Here is a 15,409-nt window from a genome sequence, read left to right as displayed (position 1 = left end):
TATAATATCACCATGTATTGTATGGTCTCCTCCTGACATATAATATCACCATGTATTGTATGGTCTCCTCCTGACTTATAATATCCCCATGTATTGTACGGTCTCCTCCTGACTTATAATATCATCATGTATTGTATGGTCTCCTCCTCCTTATAATATCCCCATGTATTGTACGGTCTCCTTCTGACTTATAATATCACCATGTATTGTACGGTCTCCTCCTGACTTATAATATCACCATGTATTGTATGGTCTCCTTCTGACTTATAATATCACCATGTATTGTATGGTCTCCTCCTGACTTATAATATCCCCATGTATTGTACGGTCTCCTCCTGACTTATAATATCATCATGTATTGTATGGTCTCCTCCTCCTTATAATATTACCATGTATTGTACGGTCTCCCCCTGACTTATAATATCCCCATGTATTGTATGGTCTCCTCCTGACTTATAATATCACATGTATTGTACGGTCTCCCCCTGACTTATAATATCCCCATGTATTGTATGGTCTCCTCCTGACTTATAATATCATCATGTATTGTATGGTCTCCTCCATGTATTGTACGGTCTCCTCCTGACATATAATATCCCCATGTATTGTACGGTCTCCTCCTGACTTATAATATCATCATGTATTGTATGGTCTCCTCCTCCTTATAATATCCCCATGTATTGTATGGTCTCCTCCTGACTTATAATATCACCATGTATTGTACGGTCTCCCCCTGACTTATAATATCCCCATGTATTGTATGGTCTCCTCCTGACTTATAATATCACCATGTATTGTATGGTCTCCTCCTGACTTATAATATCACCATGTATTGTACGGTCTCCTCCTGACTTATAATATCACCATGTATTGTATGGTCTCCTTCTGACTTATAATATCACCATGTATTGTATGGTCTCCTCCTGACTTATAATATCCCCATGTATTGTACGGTCTCCTCCTGACTTATAATATCACATGTATTGTACGGTCTCCCCCTGACTTATAATATCCCCATGTATTGTATGGTCTCCTCCTGACTTATAATATCATCATGTATTGTATGGTCTCCTCCATGTATTGTACGGTCTCCTCCTGACATATAATATCACCATGTATTGTATGGTCTCCCCCTGACATATAATATCATCATGTATTGTACGGTCTCCTCCTGACTTATAATATCCCCATGTATTGTATGGTCTCCCCCTGACATATAATATCATCATGTATTGTTCGGTCTCCTCCTGACTTATAATATCACCATGTATTGTATGGTCTCCTCCTGACTTATAATATCCCCATGTATTGTATGGTCTCCTCCTGACTTATAATATCACCATGTATTGTATGGTCTCCTCCTGACTTATAATATCCCCATGTATTGTATGGTCTCCTCCTCCTTATAATATCACCATGTATTGTATGGTCTCCTTCTGACTTATAATATCACATGTATTGTATGGTCTCCTCCTGACTTATCATATCCCCATGTATTGTATGGTCTCCTCCTGACTTATCATATCACCATGTATTGTACGGTCTCCCCCTTATAATATCCCCATGTATTGTATGGTCTCCTCCTGACTTATAATATCCCCATGTATTGTACGGTCTCCTCCTGACTTATAATATCACATGTATTGTATGGTCTCCTCCTGACTTATAATATCACCATGTATTGTATGGTCTCCTCCTGACATATAATATCACCATGTATTGTATGGTCTCCTCCTGACATATAATATCCCCATGTATTGTATGGTCTCCTCCTGACTTATAATATCACCATGTATTGTATGGTCTCCTCCTGACATATAATATCACCATGTATTGTATGGTCTCCTCCTGACTTATAATATCACCATGTATTGTATGGTCTCCTCCTGACTTATAATATCACCATGTATTGTATGGTCTCCTCCTGACTTATAATATCACCATGTATTGTACGGTCTCCTTCTGACTTATAATATCACCATGTATTGTATGGTCTCCTCCTGACTTATAATATCCCCATGTATTGTATGGTCTCCTCCTGACATATAATATCCCCATGTATTGTATGGTCTCCTCCTGACTTATAATATCACCATGTATTGTATGGTCTCCCCCTTATAATATCACCATGTATTGTATGGTCTCCTCCTGACTTATAATATCACCATGTATTGTACGGTCTCCTCCTGACTTATAATATCACCATGTATTGTATGGTCTCCTCCTGACATATAATATCACCATGTATTGTATGGTCTCCTCCTGACTTATAATATCCCCATGTATTGTACGGTCTCCTCCTGACTTATAATATCATCATGTATTGTATGGTCTCCTCCTGACTTATAATATCACCATGTATTGTATGGTCTCCTCCTGACATATAATATCCCCATGTATTGTACGGTCTCCCCCTGACATATAATATCACCATGTATTGTATGGTCTCCTCCTGACTTATAATATCCCCATGTATTGTATGGTCTCCTCCTGACTTATAATATCACCATGTATTGTATGGTCTCCTCCTGACATATAATATCCCCATGTATTGTACGGTCTCCTCCTGACATATAATATCCCCATGTATTGTACGGTCTCCCCCTGACATATAATATCACCATGTATTGTACGGTCTCCTCCTGACTTATAATATCCCCATGTATTGTATGGTCTCCTCCTGACATATAATATCACCATGTATTGTATGGTCTCCTCCTGACTTATAATATCACCATGTATTGTACGGTCTCCTCCTGACTTATAATATCCCTATGTATTGTATGGTCTCCTCCTGACTTATAATATCACATGTATTGTATGGTCTCCTCCTGACTTATAATATCCCCATGTATTGTACGGTCTCCTCCTGACATATAATATCCCCATGTATTGTATGGTCTCCCCCTTATAATATCCCCATGTATTGTATGGTCTCCCCCTTATAATATCCCCATGTATTGTATGGTCTCCCCCTTATAATATCCCCATGTATTGTATGGTCTCCCCCTTATAATATCCCCATGTATTGTATGGTCTCCCCCTTATAATATCACCATGTATTGTACGGTCTCCCCCTGACTTATAATATCCCCATGTATTGTACGGTGTCCCCCTGACATGTAATATCCCCATGTATTGTATGGTCTCCTCCTGACATATAATATCCCCATGTATTGTACGGTCTCCTCCTGACATATAATATCACCATGTATTGTATGGTCTCCTCCTGACTTATAATATCACCCTGTATTGTACGGTCTCCTCCTGACTTATAATATCCCCATGTATTGTATGGTCTTCTCCTGACTTATAATATCTCCATGTATTGTATGGTCTCCTCCTGACTTATAATATCACCATGTATTGTATGGTCTCCTCCTGACTTATAATATCCCCATGTATTGTATGGTCTCCTCCTGACTTATAATATCACCATGTATTGTATGGTCTCCTCCTGACTTATAATATCCCCATGTATTATATGGTCTCCTCCTGACATATAATATCCCCATGTATTGTACGGTCTCCCCCTTATAATATCCCCATGTATTGTATGGTCTCCCCCTGACTTATAATATCACCATGTATTGTTTGGTCTCCTCCTGACTTATAATATCCCCATGTATTGTATGGTCTCCTCCTGACATATAATATCCCCATGTATTGTACGGTCTCCTCCTGACTTATAATATCCCCATGTATTGTATGGTCTCCTCCTGACATATAATATCCCCATGTATTGTATGGTCTCCTCCTGACTTATAATATCCCCATGTATTGTATGGTCTCCTCCTGACTTATAATATCCCCATGTATTGTATGGTCTCCTCCTGACTTATAATATCACCATGTATTGTATGGTCTCCCCCTTATAATATCACCATGTATTGTATGGTCTCCTCCTGACTTATAATATCACCATGTATTGTATGGTCTCCTCCTGACTTATAATATCCCCATGTATTGTATGGTCTCCTCCTGACTTATAATATCCCCATGTATTGTATGGTCTCCTCCTGACTTATAATATCCCCATGTATTGTACGGTCTCCTCCTGACTTATAATATCACCATGTATTGTATGGTCTCCTCCTGACTTATAATATCCCCATGTATTGCATGGTCTCCTCCTGACTTATAATATCACCATGTATTGTATGGTCTCCCCCTTATAATATCCCCATGTATTGTACGGTCTCCTCCTGACTTAGAATATCCCCATGTATTGTATGGTCTCCTCCTGACTTATAATATCACCATATATTGTATGGTCTCCCCCTTATAATATCCCCATGTATTGTACGGTCTCCTCCTGACATATAATATCCCCATGTATTGTACGGTCTCCTCCTGACTTATAATATCACCATGTATTGTATGGTCTCCTCCTGACTTATAATATCCCCATGTATTGTATGGTCTCCTCCTGACTTATAATATCCCCATGTATTATATGGTCTCCTCCTGACTTATAATATCACCATGTATTGTATGGTCTCCTCCTGACTTATAATATCACCCTGTATTGTACGGTCTCCTCCTGACTTATAATATCCCCATGTATTGTACGGTCTCCTCCTGACATATAATATCCCCATGTATTGTACGGTCTCCCCCTTATAATATCCCCATGTATTGTACGGTCTCCTCCTGACTTATAATATCCCCATGTATTGTATGGTCTCCTCCTGACTTATAATATCACCCTGTATTGTATGGTCTCCCCCTGACATATAATATCACCATGTATTGTATGGTCTCCTCCTGACTTATAATATCACCATGTATTGTACGGTCTCCCCCTGACATATAATATCCCCATGTATTGTACGGTCTCCTCCTGACTTATAATATCACCCTGTATTGTATGGTCTCCCCCTGACATATAATATCCCCATGTATTGTATGGTCTCCTCCTGACTTATAATATCACCATGTATTGTACGGTCTCCCCCTGACATATAATATCCCCATGTATTGTATGGTCTCCTCCTGACATATAATATCCCCATGTATTGTATGGTCTCCTCCTGACATATAATATCCCCATGTATTGTACGGTCTCCTCCTGACTTATAATATCATCATGTATTGTACGGTCTCCTCCTGACTTATAATATCACCATGTATTGTACGGTCTCCCCCTGACATATAATATCACCATGTATTGTACGGTCTCCTCCTGACTTATAATATCCCCATGTATTGTATGGTCTCCTCCTGACATATAATATCCCCATGTATTGTACGGTCTCCTCCTGACTTATAATATCACCATGTATTATATGGTCTCCTCCTGACTTATAATATCCCCATGTATTATATGGTCTCCTCCTGACTTATAATATCCCCATGTATTGTATGGTCTCCTCCTGACTTATAATATCCCCATGTATTGTATGGTCTCCTCCTGACTTATAATATCCCCATGTATTGTATGGTCTCCCCCTGACATATAATATCACCATGTATTGTATGGTCTCCTCCTGACTTATAATATCACCATGTATTGTATGGTCTCCCCCTGACATATAATATCCCCGTGTATTGTATGGTCTCCTCCTGACATATAATATCCCCATGTATTGTATGGTCTCCCCCTGACATATAATATCCCCATGTATTGTATGGTCTCCTCCTGACATATAATATCATCATGTATTGTACGGTCTCCTCCTGACTTATAATATCACCATGTATTGTATGGTCTCCTCCTGACTTATAATATCCCCATGTATTGTATGGTCTCCCCCTTATAATATCCCCATGTATTGTATGGTCTCCTCCTGACATATAATATCATCATGTATTGTACGGTCTCCTCCTGACTTATAATATCACCATGTATTGTACGGTCTCCTCCTGACTTATAATATCACCATGTATTGTATGGTCTCCTCCTGACTTATAATATCACCATGTATTGTATGGTCTCCTCCTGACTTATAATATCCCCATGTATTGTACGGTCTCCTCCTGACTTATAATATCCCCATGTATTGTACGGTCTCCTCCTGACTTATAATATCCCCATGTATTGTATGGTCTCCTCCTGACTTATAATATCACCATGTATTGTATGGTCTCCTCCTGACTTATAATATCCCCATGTATTGTACGGTCTCCCCCTTATAATATCACCATGTATTGTATGGTCTCCCCCTGACATATAATATCACCATGTATTGTATGGTCTCCCCCTTATAATATCCCCATGTATTGTACGGTCTCCTCCTGACTTATAATATCACCATGTATTGTATGGTCTCCTCCTGACATATAATATCACCATGTATTGTATGGTCTCCCCCTTATAATATCCCCATGTATTGTACGGTCTCCTCCTGACTTATAATATCACCATGTATTGTACGGTCTCCTCCTGACTTATAATATCACCATGTATTGTACGGTCTCCTCCTGACATATAATATCCCCATGTATTGTATGGTCTCCCCCTGACTTATAATATCCCCATGTATTGTACGGTCTCCTCCTGACTTATAATATCACCATGTATTGTACGGTCTCCTCCTGACTTATAATATCACCGTGTATTGTATGGTCTCCTCCTGACTTATAATATCCCCATGTATTGTATGGTCTCCTCCTGACTTATAATATCACCCTGTATTGTATGGTCTCCCCCTTATAATATCCCCATGTATTGTACGGTCTCCTCCTGACTTATAATATCACCCTGTATTGTATGGTCTCCTCCTGACTTATAATATCCCCATGTATTGTATGGTCTCCTCCTGACTTATAATATCCCCATGTATTGTTTGGTCTCCCCCTGACATATAATATCACCGTGTATTGTATGATGCAAATGTTCTGATACTAACCCTGAACAGACCCCTCTCCATTTACTCTGAATTCCCTAATAATAGATAGAAAAATGTTTATTTTATAAACTCTAGAATCCTTATATAGATAGTTGTTTGCTGAGTTGTAAATTATTCTACAGTTCTACAGATTTGTAAATTACTTCTATTTAAAAATCTTAATCCTTCCAGTACTTATCAGCTGCTGTATGCTCCACAGGAAGTTGTGTATTTCTTTCCAATCTGACCACAGTGCTCTCTGCTGACACCTCTGTCCATGTCAGGAACTGTCCAGAACAGGAGAGGTTTGCTATGGGGATTTGCTCCTACTCTGGACAGTTCCTGACATGGACAGAGGTGTCAGCAGAGAGCACTGTGGTCAGATTGGAAAGAAATACACAACTTCCTGTGGAGCATACAGCAGCTAAATACTGGAAGGGTTAAGATTTTTTATATACAAGTAATTTACAAATCTGTAGAACTCTCTGGCACCAGTCGATTTGAATTTTTATTTCCACCGGAGTACCCCTTTAAATAATTGCCCAATCCAGGTGGTGTAAAAAAAAAACAAACCATAACACATACTCATCAGACAAAAACACTTCAATACACTACACTACAAAAGGTTTAAAACTTAAAAAACAAGTCTAAAAAACAACAAGATCTCCAGATTTTCGGTCCCTGGATGTTTGTTATCTATAGATTTTGTTCCGTATCCCGTACAGACAATCTTTAATATTTAGAAACATCTTTATTCCAGAGATCTTATACAATGTCAGGCACTTGCATCATTTTTCACAGACGTCTCAGATCCACGTTCTCCTTCCGCTATAATTAGAGACGGGACCAGTAAATGACCGATGTTCCATTAGGATCATTACCCAAAATAGCGCCGGCTAATGAGATCTATGATAGTGCACAGCCTATCAGGTACTGACCGCAAAGGATTATGGGGGAAAGAAATATAAAAAAAAAATTCTGACCAATGAAAATTTCCAAGTCTAACTTGTTATAAATGACTCGACTAGTAAATGAAACAAATCTTCGTAGATAAGATGGCGCCCGTCCAAGGCTTGGGGTGACAGATGAAGGTTATAGAATGTATATATAGAAGGTGGGACACGGCGGATGAAAGTCGTTCACATAAAAAATGAAGCTTAAAGGGGTACTCCGCCCCTAGACATCTTAAGCAGGGCCGGTTTTAGGCTTAGCGTGGCCCTGGGCAAAATCTAAAGTGGGGCCCCAAAAGTCGTAATAGTGCACTAACCAGATTTGCAAATTTTTGGGTCACTTAGTAAATATCTAAAAAGCAATTGAAAAGTCCCATCAAAACAAAAATGGTACCGATAAAAACTACAAATCACAGCGCAAAAAATGACCCTCACATCCCCATATACAGAAAACTAAAAGAGTTATAGGGATCACAATAGTAAAATTTATATTTTTGTATAGTTCCCATACATTAGGTTGTAGTTCCCCCACATTAGGTTGGCAGTATAGTTCTCCACATTAGATTGGCAGTATAGTTCCCCCACATTAGGTAGGCAGTATGTTCCCCCACATTAGGTTGGCAGTATAGTTCCCCCACATTAGGTAGGCAGTATGTTCCCCCACATTAGGTAGGCAGTATAGTTACCCCACATTTAGTTGGCAGTATAGTTCCCCCACATTAGGTTGTAGTTCCCCCACATTAGGTTTGCAGTATAGTTCCCCCAAATTAGGTTGTAGTTCCCCCACATTAAGTTGGCAGTATAGTTCACCCACATGAAGTTGGCAGTATAGTTCCCCCACATTTGGTTGGCAGTATAGTTCCCCCACATCAGGTTGGCGGTATAGTTTCCCCACAGACATACAGCCTTCAGCCATATACAGTGTATGCAATTGCACCGTTGCCTGCCCCTGGCCCCCTGGATCCGTCACTGAGCAGCCCGCAGGGGGCCCCCTGGGGGATGGGGGCCCTGGGAAATTGCCCAGTTTGCCCCGCATTAAAGCCAGCCCTGGGGATAAGATGTTTGATCACTGGGGTCCCGCAGCTGGGACCCCCACGATCTCTGTGCAGCACCCGGTGGTTATTTAGAACGCTTGGTGTGGGCGAAGGGGGTTGTGACGTTACGGCCACACCCCTTGTGATGCCACGCCCCCTCAATGCAAGTCTATAAGAGGGGGTGTGTTTTTCTTCTCCTCCGCCCCCTGACGGGTGTATCAGTCGTCTTTGTTCTTCTCCGCCCCCTGACGGGTGTATCAGTCGTCTGTTCTTCTCTGCCCCCCTGAAGGGTGTATCAGTCGTCTTTGCTCTTCTCCGCCCCCTGACGGGTGTATTAGTCGTCTGTTCTTCTCTGCCCCTCTGAAGGGTGTATCAGTCATCTGTTCTCTCCCTGAAGGGTGTTTCAGTCGTCTCTGTTCTTCTCCGCCCCCTGACGGGTGTATCAGTCGTCATTGTTCTTCTCCGCCCCCTGACGGGTGTATCAGTCATCTTTGTTCTTCTCCGCCCCCTGACGGGTGTTTCAGTCGTCTTTGTTCTTCTCCGCCCCCTGACGGGTGTATCAGTCGTCTTTGTTCTTCTCCGCCCCCCAACGGGTGTATCAGTCGTCTTTGTTCTTCTCCGCCCCCTGACGGGTGTATCAGTCGTCTTTGTTCTTCTCCGCCCCCCAACGGGTGTATCAGTCGTCTTTGTTCTTCTCCGGCCCCTTTATTTCCTGGATCGAGCTCTGACATCGATGATTTAATTAGTTTTCGCACCTTCTCAGGCGATGAAGAGCATCTCCTGTTATATCCACTTAAATCCTTCACATCTGAAGAGGTTTGCTATGCGGTGCGCAGATAATTGTGAGGAGCGTGTAAGTCAGACGACGCCTTATCAGATTAATGAGACTTTCCATAAATGGATTACCGTATGTACTTCACACCGTGTGTTATACATTAAATGATCAGATAATTAAATCCTATGGGGAGGGAAGAAACAACCAATACCGCCTCCTAAAATCACTAAATATAGGAAAACATCTCCATGTGATCGTCCTCTATGTGAGGAAATAAGGAGACAAAGGAAAAGTATAAAATAAAAGGGACAAGAACAATCATATTTCTGTCCATAGGTGATAGCATTATATTCTTGTGCTTAGAATACAGTATTATAGAAGTTATATTCTTGTATATAGGGGGCAGTATTATAGTAGTTATATTCTTGTATATAGGAGCAGTATTATAGTAGTTATATTCTTGTATATAGGAGCAGTATTATAGCAGTTATATTCTTGTATATAGGAGGCAGTATTATAGTAGTTATATTCTTGTATATAGGAGGCAGTATTATAGTAGTTATATTCTTGTATATAGGAGGCAGTATTATAGTAGTTATATTCTTGTATATAGGAGGCAGTATTATAGTAGTTATATTCTTGTATATAGGAGCAGTATTATAGTAGTTATATTCTTGTATATAGGAGGCAGTATTATAGTAGTTATATTCTTGTATATAGGAGCAGTATTATAGTAGTTATATTCTTGTATATAGGAGCAGTATTATAATAGTTATATTCTTGTATATAGGAGCATTATTATAGTAGTTATATTCTTGTATATAGGAGCAGTATTATAGTAGTTATATTCTTGTATATAGGAGGCAGTATTATAGTAGTTATATTCTTGTATAAAGGAGGCAGTATTATAGTAGTTATATTCTTGTATATAGGAGCAGTATTATAGTAGTTATATTCTTGTATATAGGGAGCAGTATTATAGTAGTTATATTCTTGTATATAGGAGCAATATTATAGTAGTTATATTCTTGTATATAGGAGCAGTATTATAATAGTTATATTCTTGTATATAGGAGCAGTATTATAGTAGTTATATTCTTGTATACAGGAGCAGTATTATAGTAGTTATATTCTTGTATATAGGAGCAGTATTATAGTAGTTATATTCTTGTATATAGGAGGCAGCATTATAGTAGTTATATTCTTGTATATAGGAGCAGTATTATAGTAGTTATATTCTTGAATATAGGAGCAGTATTATAGTAGTTATATTCTTGTATATAGGAGGCAGTATTATAGTAGTTATATTCTTGTATATAGGAGCAGTATTATAGTAGTTATATTCTTGTATACAGGAGCAGTATTATAATAGTTATATTCCTGTATATAGGAGCAGTATTATAGTAGTTATATCCTTGTATATAGGATCAGTATTATAGTAGTTATAGTCTTGTATATAGGAGCAGTATTATAGTAGTTATATTGTTGTATATAGGAGCAGTATTATAGTAGTTATATTCTTGTATATAGGAGCAGTATTATAGTAGTTATAGTCTTGTATATAGGAGCAGTATTATAGTAGTTATATTCTTGTATATAGGAGCAGTATTATAGTAGTTATATTCTTGTATATAGGAGCAGTATTATAGTAGTTATATTCTTGTATATAGGAGGCAGTATTATAATAGTTATATTCTTGTATATAGGAGCAGTGTTATAGTAGTTATATTCTTGTATACAGGAGCAGTATTATAGTAGATATATTCTTGTCTATAGGAGCAGTATTATAGTAGTTATATTCTTGTTTATAGGAGCAGTATTATAGTAGTTATATTCTTGTATATAGGAGCAGTATTATAGTAGTTATATTCTTGTATATAGGAGCAATATTATAGTAGTTATATTCTTGTATATAGGAGCAGTATTATAATAGTTATATTCTTGTATATAGGAGCAGTATTATAGTAGTTATATTCTTGTATACAGGAGCAGTATTATAGTAGTTATATTCTTGTATATAGGAGCAGTATTATAGTAGTTATATTCTTGTATATAGGAGCAGTATTATAGTAGTTATATTCTTGTATATAGGAGGCAGTATTATAGTAGTTATATTCTTGTATATAGGATACAGTATTATACTAGTTATATTCTTGTATATAGGAGCAGTCTTATAGTAGTTATATTCTTGTATATAGGAGCAGTATTATAGTAGTTTTATTCTTGTATATAGGGGCAGTATTATAGTAGTTATATTCTTGTATATGGGGGAAGTATTATAGTAGTTATATTCTTGTATATAGGAGCAGTATTATAGTAGTTATATTCTTGTATATAGGAGCAGTATTATAGTAGTTATATTCTTGTATATAGGAGCAGTATTATAGTAGTTATATTCTTGTATATAGGAGCAGTATTATAGTAGATATATTCTTGTATATAGGAGCAGTATTATAGTAGTTATATTCTTGTATATAGGAGCAGTATTATAGTAGTTATATTCTTGTATATAGGAGCAGTATTATAGTAGTTATATTCTTGTATATAGGAGCAGTATTATAGTAGTTATATTCTTGTATATAGGAGCAGTATTATAGTAGTTATATTCTTGTATATAGGAGCAGTATTATAGTAGTTATATTCTTGTATATAGGAGGCAGTATTATAGTAGTTATATTCTTGTATATAGGAGGCAGTATTATAGTAGATATATTCTTGTATATAGGAGCAGTATTATAGTAGTTATATTCTTGTATATAGGAGCAGTATTATAGTAGTTATATTCTTGTATATAGGAGCAGTATTATAGTAGTTATATTCTTGTATATAGGAGCAGTATTATAGTAGTTGTATTCTTGTATATAGGAGCAGTATTATAGTAGTTATATTCTTGTATATAGGAGCAGTATTATAGTAGTTATATTCTTGTATATAGGAGCAGTATTATTGTAGTTATATTCTTGTATATAGGAGCAGTATTATAGTAGTTATATTCTTATATATTGGAAACAGTATTATCGTAGGTATATTCTTGTACATACAGGACAATATAGTTTTTTTAATTGTAAATATGCGGTAGTTTTATAGTAACACATATTTATAGCCCTGAGATTATTAATATTTCCTGATTAAGCTCCTAATGTCTCTCCCCGTTTTCTGTCATTGATTATTTATTACATCGGTGTCGAGCGGCGTCGGCTCCTGACTGATGTGATGTGTCCTTCTCGCGGAGGCCTGGGGGACGCTCCGGTATTCTGGATGAATTTTAATGAATCTCACCGGCGTGTATTTATAGCCCGCTATGTTTGCATTGTACGGTCTCCTGTTTTATATAAATACATGTATAATCCCGGCGTGTATCTGTCATTGCCTATTAAATGCAAATTACATGAACTTGATAAGGACAAAATCTCTGGGATGGGAACAAAGAAGAAAAATTCTCCCTAAAAATAGTTAATCAGACAAAAATAGGGCACTTCTATTCTCTCATTGTCTATTTTGATCATCAGTGTTTCCCAACCAGGGTGCCTCCAGCTGTTGCAAAAAACTACAACTCCCAGCATGCCCGGACAGCCTTTGGCTGTCCGGGCATGCTGGGAGTTGTAGTTTTGCCACAGCTGGAGGCACCCTGGTTGGAAAACACTGATTTAGATGTTTCTCAACTATAAAGGGGAACAATGTGAAGACCAATATGGCTCCTGATCCACAAGGGTCACTACCAGACTTGGACACTTTTGAAAATTTTTGCTCCACCCAAAAAAAAACACTGAGGATGCCCGAGCCCCCCAAATCTAGTCCCCTTGGACACATCAAAGTAATGGGCACAATGCCCTCATGAGGCTCTATTCACACCTGTACTGGGGTCTCTGTTTAGACATGGGGCTTCCATAATACAGGTGTGAACCGATGTGCCGTGACAGCTACAGTGCCATCCAAACTAGTGACAGTGCCACAAAACTAGGTACAGCCAGAGTACCCCTCAAGCTAATGAGAACCATAGTGTCCCCAATACAGTGACAGCCACAGAGACCCCCTATAAGTGTCTGTTTAATGTCCCAGTACCTGTGGTTCCAGACAACATTGAAGAAGTTGTCGTGTGGCAATGAGAGAACTATATATATATATATATATATATATATATATATATATATACACACACATGTGCTGGGAGTTCTGGGAGTTTTCTTGGTAAATTGTTTCAGTGGCTTGCACCACATTAACAGCATACACATGAGGGGAAGGGTTAAAACTTGCATATACTGTTGTATCAGATGAATGATGCCTTGGTCACGTGATGCTTCCTAAGTCTATGGCTGTGGGAAGAGTCCGTAGTCTAGCCTCCTCTCCCAGGAGAAAGGTGGGACCCAAATCTGTGAGTAAAAGGGGTACTCCACCCCTAGACATCTTATCTACTACACTGTGTCTACAGTATGTCATTGTGAGTGTGTGTGTACAGTATGTCATTGTGTGTGTACAGTATGGTACTGTGTGTGTACAATATGTCATTGTATGGGTGTGTACAGTATGTCATTGTGAGTGTACAGTATGTCATTGTGAGTGTACAGTATGTCATTGTGAGTGTACAGTATGTCATTGTGAGTGTACAGTATGTTATTGTGTGTGTACAGTATGGTACTGTGTGTACAGTATGTTATTGTGTGTGTACAGTACGGTACTGTGTGTACAGTATGTCATTGTATGTATATGTACAGTATGGTATTGTATGTATGTGTACAGTATGTTATTGTGTGTGTACAGTATGTCATTGTATGTGTGTGTGTACAGTATGTACTTGTGTGTACAGTGTCATTGTGAGTGTGTGTACAGTATGTCATTGTGTGTACATTATGCTATTGTGTGTGTACAGTATGTATGTGTGTACAGTATGTATGTGTGTGTGTACAGTATGTGTGTGTGTACAGTATGTGTGTGTGTACAGTATGTATGTGTGTACAGTATGTATGTGTGCACAGTATGTGTGTGTGTACAGTATGTGTGTACAGTATGTATGTGTGTACAGTATGTGTGTGTGTACAGTATGTGTGTACAGTATGTGTGTACAGTATGTGTGTGTGTACAGTATGTGTGTACAGTATGTGTGTACAGTATGTGTGTACAGTATGTGTGTGTACAGTATGTGTGTGTACAGTATGTGTGTGTACAGTATGTGTGTGTACAGTATGTCATTGTATGTGTGTGTGTACAGTATGTACTTGTGTGTACAGTATGTGTGTACAGTATGTGTGTACAGTATGTGTGTGTGTACAGTATGTGTGTGTACAGTATGTGTGTGTAGAGTATGTCATTGTATGTGTGTGTGTACAGTATGTACTTGTGTGTACAGTATGTCATTGTGAGTGTGTGTGTGTGTACAGTATGTGTGTGTACAGTGTGTGTGTGTACAGTATGTATGTGTGTACAGTATGTGTGTACAGTATGTGTGTGTACAGTATGTGTGTGTGTACAGTATGTGTGTGTACAGTATGTGTGTGTACAGTATGTATGTGTGTACAGTATGTATGTGTACAGTATGTGTGTACAGTATGTGTGTGTATACAGTATGTGTGTGTACAGTATGTCATTGTATGTGTGTGTGTACAGTATGTACTTGTGTGTACAGTATGTCATTGTGAGTGTGTGTACAGTATGTGTGTACAGTATGTACTTGTGAGTGTGTGTACAGTATGTCATTGTGAGTGTGTGTGTACATTATGCTATTGTGTGTGTACAGTATGTGTGTGTGTGTACAGTATGTGTGTGTACAGTATGTGTGTGTACAGTATGTGTGTGTACAGTGTGTGTGTACAGTGTGTGTGTACA

General features: G+C 38.3%; 1 protein-coding gene across 5 annotated transcripts in view; it reads right to left on the bottom strand.

Moving 5' to 3' along the window:
• ACOT7 (acyl-CoA thioesterase 7) overlaps window positions 1–15,409 on the bottom strand; it is a 207,042-nt gene that overhangs the window by 20,716 nt on the left and 170,917 nt on the right. The window lies entirely within an intron of this gene.

Source organism: Hyla sarda, chromosome 10 (assembly GCF_029499605.1).
Source record: "Hyla sarda isolate aHylSar1 chromosome 10, aHylSar1.hap1, whole genome shotgun sequence".
NCBI lineage: Eukaryota > Metazoa > Chordata > Amphibia > Anura > Hylidae > Hyla > Hyla sarda.
Note: the sequence above shows the minus strand (reverse complement) of the source record. Positions and strands in the feature narration are given on the sequence as shown.